Source organism: Limanda limanda, chromosome 7 (assembly GCF_963576545.1).
Source record: "Limanda limanda chromosome 7, fLimLim1.1, whole genome shotgun sequence".
NCBI lineage: Eukaryota > Metazoa > Chordata > Actinopteri > Pleuronectiformes > Pleuronectidae > Limanda > Limanda limanda.
The window spans coordinates 5,334,087-5,346,478 of record NC_083642.1 but is presented as its reverse complement, the minus strand read 5'-3'; the positions used below and the strand labels follow the sequence as shown (position 1 = coordinate 5,346,478).

General features: G+C 40.8%; 2 long non-coding RNA genes across 2 annotated transcripts; one reads left to right on the top strand and one right to left on the bottom strand.

Moving 5' to 3' along the window:
• The first annotated feature begins 4,924 nt into the window (after positions 1 to 4,924).
• On the top strand, positions 4,925 to 7,383 carry LOC133005422 (uncharacterized). Its single transcript, XR_009678370.1, has 5 exons — positions 4,925 to 5,003; positions 5,424 to 5,565; positions 6,186 to 6,272; positions 6,867 to 7,025; positions 7,221 to 7,383. It is a non-coding gene; the product is annotated as an uncharacterized LOC133005422 (long non-coding RNA).
• A 1,433-nt stretch (positions 7,384 to 8,816) lies between these two features.
• On the bottom strand, positions 8,817 to 11,255 carry LOC133005443 (uncharacterized). Its single transcript, XR_009678372.1, has 5 exons — positions 11,241 to 11,255; positions 10,679 to 10,820; positions 9,972 to 10,058; positions 9,219 to 9,377; positions 8,817 to 9,023 (listed from the first exon to the last, which is right to left on the bottom strand). It is a non-coding gene; the product is annotated as an uncharacterized LOC133005443 (long non-coding RNA).
• Positions 11,256 to 12,392: the final 1,137 nt, after the last annotated feature.

Below are 12,392 nucleotides of genomic sequence, written 5' to 3'. Positions count from 1 at the left end.
TTCATGAATGTGCACGGCTCGGTGAGTTGCTGACATGATATGAGTATGTGTGTGTACATCATGGGTGTGTACTTACATTGAAAGTGTCATTGTCTTCCAGGTAATATATGTACTTAGGCGGTGGGCGAGGAATCGGAGGAAACAGAAGTTTAGACACCCTAAAACACATACACACACAAACAAAAACATATTGCAAGGTATCTTTAGTGTTAGTTTTTCGGTGGCTTATCATAGAATAACAACACTTGCCTCACCCAAACAGCACTTGGACTTCTCCTTCCTGCCCTTTGTTTTCTCACCTAACTTGACTCTGTCTGTGATACCTTGTGCATTATTCATTAATTAAGACCATCTGTCAAATTGACATTCTCAAATACTCAAAAACAAATCAGTTTACTCAGGAGTCTCACCCAGTGTGGTCATGTCGTATTGGTAGGTGTAGGCTCTCCACTTGTCATGCTGGGACATGTTAAATTGAAGTATTACATGTAACTCTTCATCCTCCTGCAGATCTAAAGACCTTGATCCGACCCGTTCCACAAGCGATTGGTTCAGAGACTGAACTGTCGTGGTATCATGGCAGACACTGGATGAACACACAAGGAAACCTTCAAAGCAACTGATACAGATGTGCTTGCCTTTGTTGTAAATGTATTCATATTTCATCTCTTAAACTTGAACAGTTTTCCACTATAAACATGACACATTTGATGGTTTGTGGAACATGATTGTGTTATCTATTCTAGAATATAAAAACCATATGAGTACCTGATACCGACAGAGAGCTGCATATCCTTCTCTAATGTGAGGAATGACCAGGAGCAGTTGAGTAGATTTGTTGGGTAAAGGAGGCAGATGAAGGTTTCACGTACATCAGTCAGCTCTACAGAGTGTTCCAGGAGCGAAGAATTTGTGAAGTCAAGCACTTGGAGCTGAAATAGTTTTTCAAACAACAACAACAAAAATCTTTATACTTGCAGCAAACTTCTATCGTGCATGTGTGGTGTTTGATTTGGATCCTTACCTCCTCAGTAACCATTTCCCTCTGACAGCCTTCCTGATTGTTGCCTTCCATCGCTGTTAAGATAACACAAAGGTCAGTGAGATTGCCATGTTCTGACTTGCAATTGATAGCGTGCAGGTAAAGTCCATCAAAAATAAAGGAGACATAATGTGAGTATCAAGTTTTTATTTCCTATCGTGTTTCATAGGTTTTCTGTTTCTGAAAAATGTCATTCCTACCAAGTTTTACCTTAGTTTAGTGCCTATACTTAACTCATTCTGACTGTTTGGTTCTAAAATCCAATTCTTAAGAAAATAATAATATGACCCTCCTCAAAAGACAGCCATGTGTTTTCTTATTTTATCCCTCAACATTTACTGGACACATTGCCATGAAATATTTTACAGACGTTCATGCTCCCCAGAGGATAGATATTCATGTCTGGTGAGCTGGTTATCCCCTGATATTTCCTCTAGCGCCACATTTGTCATAATGAGTAAAATGGCTCAACAGCGGCTTCTCTCTCTAACCTGTCTACGCCCTCTAATTTAAACACTGCTATGACTTTCTTACTTGTGCCACTTCCACATTTTAGAGGATGCATCTTGATGGAACACTCTTTGCATCCAACTATTCTGATTACTAATCTGAATACTAATGTGATTGCTACTACCCAATGTCTAAGCTCAAAGAGAGCACATTTGTTTTAATACCACGTGATCTCCTGGGGGCATTTTTGCATATTGTGCATTTCAAATTCTTTATTTCCTCTAGTAGGTTTTTTGAAAAACGCCTCCTCAGTCATTCAGCTGCTGCTTTCGGGGTTTCATGATGTCTTCATGATGCCCAACTTTTGCATAATGCACACCTAACAAAGAGCTGGACATACAATATGCCACTTTAGAAATGTTGTTGCTAAATTCTACCTCACCCCAGGGCCGGGTCTAGACAGGTATGTATGAGGGGGCAGCCACAAATCTTGAGGGGGCATTGTGCTTTATTATATTATTATTATTATAAATTGGGTTTTAGTTTGAGGGGGCACAACATTTATTTGAGGGGGCCAGGCCCCCTCTTGCCCCTGCCTAGACCCGGCCCTGCCTCACCCTGTGAGATGTCTGAGATGCGAAGCCTAAAGTCACAAACGATGTGCTCACACTGTGCGGTCAGATTGTCTGACACGACCTGACCGCTCAAACTGTACATGGCCGCCCCCTCCTCCGCACCAGCTATGTGTTTTTGTCAAAAAAGAGGTGGAAGTTTGTTTGCTGACAATAGGTTTCTGGGTAATTTGTTATCATCGAGGTGGTAATTGAAAACTGTTTCCTTAAACACAAGAGACAGTGCAACACCACCTTGATGAAAAAGCAACATCTGACGCACAAAGCATGGTGCACTGGAGATGAGCTGGTTTTAAGTGTCATAGGCGTGTATGAGGATCCATCAGGATGTGAGTGTGAGCGCCTGCGTGTGGGATCGTTGTGGTGCCAACGCTGAAGTTGTATTAGCAGTTGACGTTGTGGTCTGCAGTGTCAAAAAGTCACCCACCGCCTTGTGATGGCCACAAAACCAGGAAACTGGACCAGAGAACAAAGAGCAGCATCACAGCCAACCTACAGGTTTTACACACAGAAACACAGACACACACACACACACACACACAAACACACACACACACACACACACACACACACACACACACACACACACACACACACACACACACACACACACACAGTGAGAGAGAGGCATGAACAATCAGCTGCAATGAGTCACAGAAAGAACAGGCATACTCCTCCACACTGATGAATTTCCTGGCTTTTTAGACTTCCCCTTTCTCAAGAGCTCACATGTAGAGGTGGATTGACCCATCAAATACAATCTTAATATCAATCTCCTCTAAGTCACATCTGATTGTGAGTGTTAACAACGCACACATTACCAACAATAACAGAAACTTTTACATTTCCCCTCATAAAATACAAAATAAATGAAGTTATCAGTGATTTGTTTACACACTCAGCTTCACCACTCTCTCAGAAAGGATAAACAAACATACTCGTGAACTATTGTCTCACTCATGGGTAAGTTACACCAAATCCTATACAGTACATATTTTATTAGAATAACAGTGCTATTGGAAATATGATTTAAAAGAGGCTGTTACCGTCTGTTGTCCTTCCACCCTGTCGCTTTCACCCCGACAGAAGACACTGACACATTTCTGGACCATTCGGTCCGTTTGCTGGATGTCAATGTGCTCATGGGAAATAACCCTCGATCAAGCGAGTAAAACACTAAATCGTATCAGTTGAAGTGTTAACCAAAAGTGAGTTCCCTGACCAGGAATCGAACCCGGGCCGCGGCGGTGAGAGCGCCGAATCCTAACCACTAGACCAGTGGTTCCCAAACTGTGTGCCGCGGCACACTGGTGTGCCGTGAGGCAAGTCCAAGTGTGCCGTGGGATTTTGTGACAACCATAGCCTACTGCAATATAGTATACAACTATACAAAAATAATTATTTTAATTTACTATATACTACTTTGAATGCACTCATTCCATAATACAGAGGCAAACTCTTTATCTAAAAACTATTTAAAAAATCCTCAAAGAGGATCCCACATTTCACTGTTCGCGCAGTGGCGCAGGTGAACACAACATTAAAACATAAACAAGAGGGAAAATGGAGCGCTTTCTCGTGCGGAGCAAACCACCAACCACCAGTGCAGAGACTGCCGAGTCCGACAACCCACCGAAAGAAAAGAGGAAAAAAACTGTCAGCCGACAGTATCATGAAAGTTACCTGTCTTATGGCTTCAGTTGGACCGGGGATGTCAACATTCCTCAGCCGGAGTGCGTCCTCTGTCGGGAGAAGTTAGCTAATGCTAATATGGTTCCAAGCAAGCTGAAGAGGCACTTGGAAACCAAACATCCCTTCCACGCTGAGAGAAACCTGGCCTATTTCAAAAGAGCGCAGGATCTGAACCAGAGGCAGCAAGACCGTTTGTTGGATTCCGTGAAAGTGTCTGAAAAGGCAATGGAGGCTAGTTACATGCTAGCGGAGCTTATTGCAAAGCAAAAGAAGCCTCACACAATAGCGGAGACACTCATCCTCCCTGCTTGCAAAATAATTGCAGGTGTCATGCTGGGTCCAGATGCCGCAAATGAGCTATCCAAGGTGCCGGCATCTGATAACACAATCAAAAGAAGAATAGATGACATGTCAGAAGACATTGAACAACATTTAACAGAGAAACTGCAGGCGAGCGGCAGATTTTCTCTTCAAATAGATGAATCGACAGATATAAGTGGGGCTGCCCAGCTCCTGGCCAACCCAGTCTCATCAGGAAACGTTCAGTGGGAACGTTGGTCCACTTGGACAAACGTTTCCATCTCACAATCTGGCCTATCAGATTGTGAGATGGAAACGTTTGGTCCGCCCATTGTTTTGCATTGACGTGTTTTCACGTCACGTGACTCCCGAGTTCCCGTCTACGGAAAGGAAAACATGGCGGACAGTCCTTGTTTTTTCAGATAAAAATATGATTTTGTAACTTAGTCTGGGCATAAAAATACATTCTGACACCATTTCTAGCGAGAAATGTGGTCTTTGCTTCCACAGTCTTCAGCCAGTTCGTGCTTATGATATATATTTTAATAGTTATCACGAATGTTTTTTTCGTTGCTATGATGGTTGCTATGGACGCTGCCATGCCGAGAACCACGTCGTAGCGTACTGTTTAAATCACCGTCCCTGCGTGGTGTCGTTCAGTGCTCGTGAATGTTATTCATGTTAAATAATATTAATATTTGAGGCTAGATTACACCTCTAATGCGAAGGATCTTGCGAGTCTGTTCAGAGGCGGACCGAGTCCGCCACCGGACCGAGTCCGCCACCGGAAATAACGTGTGGCTGTCAACATCCGCTCCCTTTAACTAGAAGCTGCGTCATACACACGGAGCATTTGGGAGACCACGATGTCGTCTTCCTTCTGTCAGGTAAGTAGTTTATTGTTTTTAAAGATCGTTACGATCTAGGTTCACAGTCCGAGTGCTGAGACAGCGGATGTGGAGTCCGTCGATACCCACAATGGATGCTTTTCTTCAGCTAATATGCCATTGTTAGCCACATGCTTCAGCCCACGGTAGCATGTGATTACCTGGGAGGTGAAAACATGGTTATTCAAATCAGTTCAAGATGCTTAGCTCATCATTGAGGGACGCTACAATATAAATATAAACATGAATTTGATTTATGAATGCTTTAGATTAATAAGGAGCGTATTTCTCTACCAATACTTCACAATAACAGATCAATTTGGTTTAATGTATAGAATGTAATATGACAATAATGTTTTCATGTTATGGAGTTGCGATTCATTTTATAAAACAATTCCTATGTTCTGTTTTTTAATCAAGGAGGATCCAAGTGAAGCTACAGGAGTATGATGAAGAGCAAGAAGGGCAGCCTGGAGAGAAAGAGGAGCCGGGTTGAGCCCACTACTCTCATCCACGTACCACGAGGAAGATGAGGGAGAGAAATTATCCTACCATTAAAGAGGTACTTTTAAGTTGCATACCAGAAACACCATTTTATATAATGTGCCAAATATACATTTTTATTAAATCCCCAAAGTACGCTGGCTGAAATACAAGTTAATATCACACTGAAAGAGTTTTGATCAATCATGCTTCCCTGCTGTGGTTGTTCAACTGGGAAAACAACTTTTTCCACAGGAAGGCAAGTAAATTTAAGGAATGCTTGTGCAAATTTTTCCTCTGTTATGTATAATGATGACCTCCATCAGACATTATGTTAGCAATATTTACACCTTTTCATTTATACTGTTTATTTCTGTCTACATGTGTGAATTTGCCTTCATTAGTTTCAGAAAAGAGCGATCATGTATCGGTCAGTGGGCGGCAGCACGAGACTCCGCAAACTAGTCTTTAAGCAAAGTAGACGAAGGCATTGAGGTTGCGGCCTGCCATCATTATTATTTTGCTTAAGGGACTGAATATGTTTCATGCAGAAATATTAGCATTTCCCTTATATCTACCAAAACTGCTTGTTTCACAGACTGCAGTTTTGTTTTGATCCGATGTGGTGTGCAAATACCAACTGTATCTGCAATGGGTTGTTGGGCATTAATATTTGTAACTCTAATTTTGTTTTGACAGACTGTGCAAAGAATGTTGAGAACATCACCACTCTACAGGAATACACAGTCCAGTAATGTGTGTCAGAAGTTCAGTAGTGAACGACAGGTACTGTGGAAAAATGTGTGTCATTGTTGTACAATGTCCTTTGACTCTGTTTACACAAGGTCAACACAAAAAGGTTTGATTGTATACTGATATTGGTATGAATTCATGTTATACTCCTCTTCACAAGAAACAAACAATTTACAAAAAAAAACACTAGAATTACCGCACTGCGTTGTATGACTCCGCTAACCAGTGCAGTGTCCGTCTACATATTTCTACATATTTTCTCTCATATAAATGTCACTGTAACCTCTTGACAACTGAAACCATAACATGAGGTCAGTGTGGCCTTGACCTTTTGACTTTAAGACAAATACACAGTTAGACAACCCGAAAACATGCAGTAATGCCTCCGGCGACTCGCTATTACAGAGGCATTAAAATGTTAAGTGTAGTAGACTGGATTTTATTGGTGTTACATTGGACATCTTGTATTGGTACACAAAAAATATATTTGGTTTCACATTTTAGATGGCATAAGCAGAGACATCAACTCAGGAAATGGATTTCTGCAGAAAATTAAGCCTTGTATGTGTGTATATATACATACAAACGCACTTTTAAAACGTTTTGTTTTTTATCATATATTCTCAGGTAGTACTGACGCATTTACGGAGATGGGACATGAGGGCCTTGTCTGCGTGCCCAAGAGAAGATTCCACAGAGTTCAAGCTGAGCAGGCTGCAGCAGGTTTGGAGGAATCCTCCTCTGAAGAGGAAACATGGCGAGGTTCTTCTCCACTGATGAAGAAATGTGAGTGCTGTGATTAGGTCAAATCTGCTAAAATGCTACTGTGGCTCCTGGGCCCTGCTATTAGCTTGGTGTATGGTAGCTGTTAGCTTTAGCATATTTATTTTTTAGGGGCCTGTCTGACGTTTATGTTTTTAAAAAAAAATCAGAGGGAACCATCTTCATAATTTAACACTATGGTTTCTTTGTGTCCTTCAGATCTTCTCAAGAGAAGCTGCCTCAGCTCCACGGTCCCTCCTGCAGCCTCCACTCCTGATGCTAACCCCCGGTCTCCATCACACCATCCGGGCAGACCTGGAGTCACAGAACTTTGTCCAGAGCTGCCGTCTGAGAATTGTTGATCATATTATTTTCAGCAGATGCCTTAATGTAATGTTTGTGCACAATAAATGACATTGATCATAACATATTGGTATTTCCTTGCAGTCATACACCATGATATTGGCAGATAAGATGTTGATTACATTAAAGCAGTGAATGCTCTGCTTTAAGCAACATAAACACACAATGATCCAATGGATTTGAAGTAGAATGGGCACGTTACATTCTGTAGAGAGTAACTCAGTAACGGAAGTCAGAAAATAACTTTATCTGAGGTTCAGTCAGTTATAGTCACAGCAAAGCACACAGGTCTTGTTGTCTAAGTGGCAACCATATCATATTGTTTAAGATGTGTAACATCAAGCTTGTGTATCAGGGCTAAATACATCCAGTCATAAGTAAGTTCACCCTCTTGTTAACACTAAAAGTAGGTGACCCAGATGTTTCACAATGCAATCTGATAAGGTCTTATGAGAAAAATTCTTAACATTAAAGAAATGAACACAGAGGATAGCAATAGATGTTTCACTTTAAATCAGTAGCTGGTAATCGGCAGACTGACTTATTCAAACACATTAATACTACAATGAATGAGGCAGGTGCTTCCTATCAGAAATCAACTATATCGTCACATTAGGTTTCTCTTGAGCTCATGGAAATGACCTTCACCTTCCACTTACTGTCACTTGAACCATACTGTTGTTTCTGTATCTACAATGACTTAGGAAAACATATACTAGAGGGCAATGTATAAACAATAATACATCTTATTTATATAGAGCTTTTCAAGAAGTGCAAGTACTTCACTGAGGGACAGCTAATACAAACAATATATATATCTTAAATCCATGAGATGGGACAGCCTCTCACTTGGATGTAAACCAATTTTAGAACACATTTGCTTATACTGGAGATCTTTTAAATTAATGTCCCAGAAATAATTTCTGATAGCAAACCCCTGCCTCATTCATTGTAGTATTAATGTGTTTGAATAAGTCAGTCTGCCGATTACCAGCTACTGATTTAAAGTGAAACATCTATTGCTATCCTCTGTGTTCATTTCTTTAATGTTAAGAATGTTTCTCATAAGACCTTATCAGATTGCATTGTGAAACATCTGGGTCACCTACTTTTAGTGTTAACAAGAGGGTGAACTTACTTATGACTGGATGTATTTAGCCCTGATACACAAGCTTGATGTTACACATCTTAAACATTATGATATGGTTGCCACTTAGACAACAAGACCTGTGTGCTTTGCTGTGACTATAACTGACTGAACCTCAGATAAAGTTATTTTCTGACTTCCGTTACTGAGTTACTCTCTACAGAATGTAACGTGCCCATTCTACTTCAAATCCATTGGATCATTGTGTGTTTATGTTGCTTAAAGCAGAGCATTCACTGCTTTAATGTAATCAACATCTTATCTGCCAATATCATGGTGTATGACTGCAAGGAAATACCAATATGTTATGATCAATGTCATTTATTGTGCACAAACATTACATTAAGGCATCTGCTGAAAATTATATGATCAACAATTCTCAGACGGCAGCTCTGGACAAAGTTCTGTGACTCCAGGTCTGCCCGGATGGTGTGATGGAGACCGGGGGTTAGCATCAGGAGTGGAGGCTGCAGGAGGGACCGTGGAGCTGAGGCAGCTTCTCTTGAGAAGATCTGAAGGACACAAAGAAACCATAGTGTTAAATTATGAAGATGGTTCCCTCTGATTTTTTTTTTAAAACATAAACGTCAGACAGGCCCCTAAAAAATAAATATGCTAAAGCTAACAGCTACCATACACCAAGCTAATAGCAGGGCCCAGGAGCCACAGTAGCATTTTAGCAGATTTGACCTAATCACAGCACTCACATTTCTTCATCAGTGGAGAAGAACCTCGCCATGTTTCCTCTTCAGAGGAGGATTCCTCCAAACCTGCTGCAGCCTGCTCAGCTTGAACTCTGTGGAATCTTCTCTTGGGCACGCAGACAAGGCCCTCATGTCCCATCTCCGTAAATGCGTCAGTACTACCTGAGAATATATGATAAAAAACAAAACGTTTTAAAAGTGCGTTTGTATGTATATATACACACATACAAGGCTTAATTTTCTGCAGAAATCCATTTCCTGAGTTGATGTCTCTGCTTATGCCATCTAAAATGTGAAACCAAATATATTTTTTGTGTACCAATACAAGATGTCCAATGTAACACCAATAAAATCCAGTCTACTACACTTAACATTTTAATGCCTCTGTAATAGCGAGTCGCCGGAGGCATTACTGCATGTTTTCGGGTTGTCTAACTGTGTATTTGTCTTAAAGTCAAAAGGTCAAGGCCACACTGACCTCATGTTATGGTTTCAGTTGTCAAGAGGTTACAGTGACATTTATATGAGAGAAAATATGTAGAAATATGTAGACGGACACTGCACTGGTTAGCGGAGTCATACAACGCAGTGCGGTAATTCTAGTGGTTTTTTTTGTAAATTGTTTGTTTCTTGTGAAGAGGAGTATAACATGAATTCATACCAATATCAGTTTACAATCAAACCTTTTTGTGTTGACCTTGTGTAAACAGAGTCAAAGGACATTGTACAACAATGACACACATTTTTCCACAGTACCTGTCGTTCACTACTGAACTTCTGACACACATTACTGGACTGTGTATTCCTGTAGAGTGGTGATGTTCTCAACATTCTTTGCACAGTCTGTCAAAACAAAATTAGAGTTACAAATATTAATGCCCAACAACCCATTGCAGATACAGTTGGTATTTGCACACCACATCGGATCAAAACAAAACTGCAGTCTGTGAAACAAGCAGTTTTGGTAGATATAAGGGAAATGCTAATATTTCTGCATGAAACATATTCAGTCCCTTAAGCAAAATAATAATGATGGCAGGCCGCAACCTCAATGCCTTCGTCTACTTTGCTTAAAGACTAGTTTGCGGAGTCTCGTGCTGCCGCCCACTGACCGATACATGATCGCTCTTTTCTGAAACTAATGAAGGCAAATTCACACATGTAGAAAGAAATAAACAGTATAAATGAAAAGGTGTAAATATTGCTAACATAATGTCTGATGGGGGTCATCATTATACATAACAGAGGAAAACTTTGCACAAGCATTCCTTAAATTTACTTGCCTTCCTGTGGAAAAAGTTGTTTTCCCAGTTGAACAACCACAGCAGGGAAGCATGATTGATCAAAACTCTTTCAGTGTGATATTAACTTGTATTTCAGCCAGCGTACTTTGGGGATTTAATAAAAATGTATATTTGGCACATTATATAAAATGGTGTTTCTGGTATGCAACTTAAAAGTACCTCTTTAATGGTAGGATAATTTCTCTCCCTCATCTTCCTCGTGGTACGTGGATGAGAGTAGTGGGCTCAACCCGGCTCCTCTTTCTCTCCAGGCTGCCCTTGTTGCTCTTCATCATACTCCTGTAGCTTCACTTGGATCCTCCTTGATTAAAAAACAGAACATAGGAATTGTTTTATAAAATGAATCGCAACTCCATAACATGAAAACATTATTGTCATATTACATTCTATACATTAAACCAAATTGATCTGTTATTGTGAAGTATTGGTAGAGAAATACGCTCCTTATTAATCTAAAGCATTCATAAATCAAATTCATGTTTATATTTATATTGTAGCGTCCCTCAATGATGAGCTAAGCATCTTGAACTGGTTTGAATAACCATGTTTTCACCTCCCAGGTAATCACATGCTACCGTGGGCTGAAGCATGTGGCTAACAATGGCATATTAGCTGAAGAAAAGCATCCATTGTGGGTATCGACGGACTCCACATCCGCTGTCTCAGCACTCGGACTGTGAACCTAGATCGTAACGATCTTTAAAAACAATAAACTACTTACCTGACAGAAGGAAGACGACATCGTGGTCTCCCAAATGCTCTGTGTGTATGACGCAGCTTCTAGTTAAAGGGAGCGGATGTTGACAGCCACACGTTATTTCCGGTGGCGGACTCGGTCCGGTGGCGGACTCGGTCCGCCTCTGAACAGACTCGCAAGATCCTTCGCATTAGAGGTGTAATCTAGCCTCAAATATTAATATTATTTAACATGAATAACATTCACGAGCACTGAACGACACCACGCAGGGACGGTGATTTAAACAGCACGCTACGACGTGGTTCTCGGCATGGCAGCGTCCATAGCAACCATCATAGCAACGAAAAAAACATTCGTGATAACTATTAAAATATATATCATAAGCACGAACTGGCTGAAGACTGTGGAAGCAAAGACCACATTTCTCGCTAGAAATGGTGTCAGAATGTATTTTTATGCCCAGACTAAGTTACAAAATCATATTTTTATCTGAAAAAACAAGGACTGTCCGCCATGTTTTCCTTTCCGTAGACGGGAACTCGGGAGTCACGTGACGTGAAAACACGTCAATGCAAAACAATGGGCGGACCAAACGTTTCCATCTCACAATCTGATAGGCCAGATTGTGAGATGGAAACGTTTGTCCAAGTGGACCAACGTTCCCACTGAACGTTTCCTGATGAGACTGGGTTGGGCCAGTAACACCCTGAGCAGTCAGGAGAGTGAGGTCCTCTCCGTGCAGGTCCTGAGGCCTGCACACAGCGGCTGTGTATATGTTGTGAATCTGCAGGGTAAGAACAGATGAGGTCTTGTATTCTCTCTGAGAAATATAAAGGTAAGAATCAGCGTTCCTTGTTGTCTCCAGGGAATAATAAAACATTTACAGGACATAATAAGATGTTGTTTTATGAGAGCATCTGCTCAGACTGTGATTTATGATCATTATACAGCAGATACCAACAGATATGACAGGTAAAGACATTAAGATTTGACAGGTAGGATTATAATACTGCTCAAGATAAAGTCTCACTATCATCTGTACTTGCTTTGGTCCTCATGACAGCAGTGTCTTTAAGGCAGCTGTTGCTGTAGGGTAATTTGTACTTAATAATAATAGTAAAATAGTACTTTATAATTCCTTTTAGGTACAGTAGGTATAATCGTTTATTGCACAGC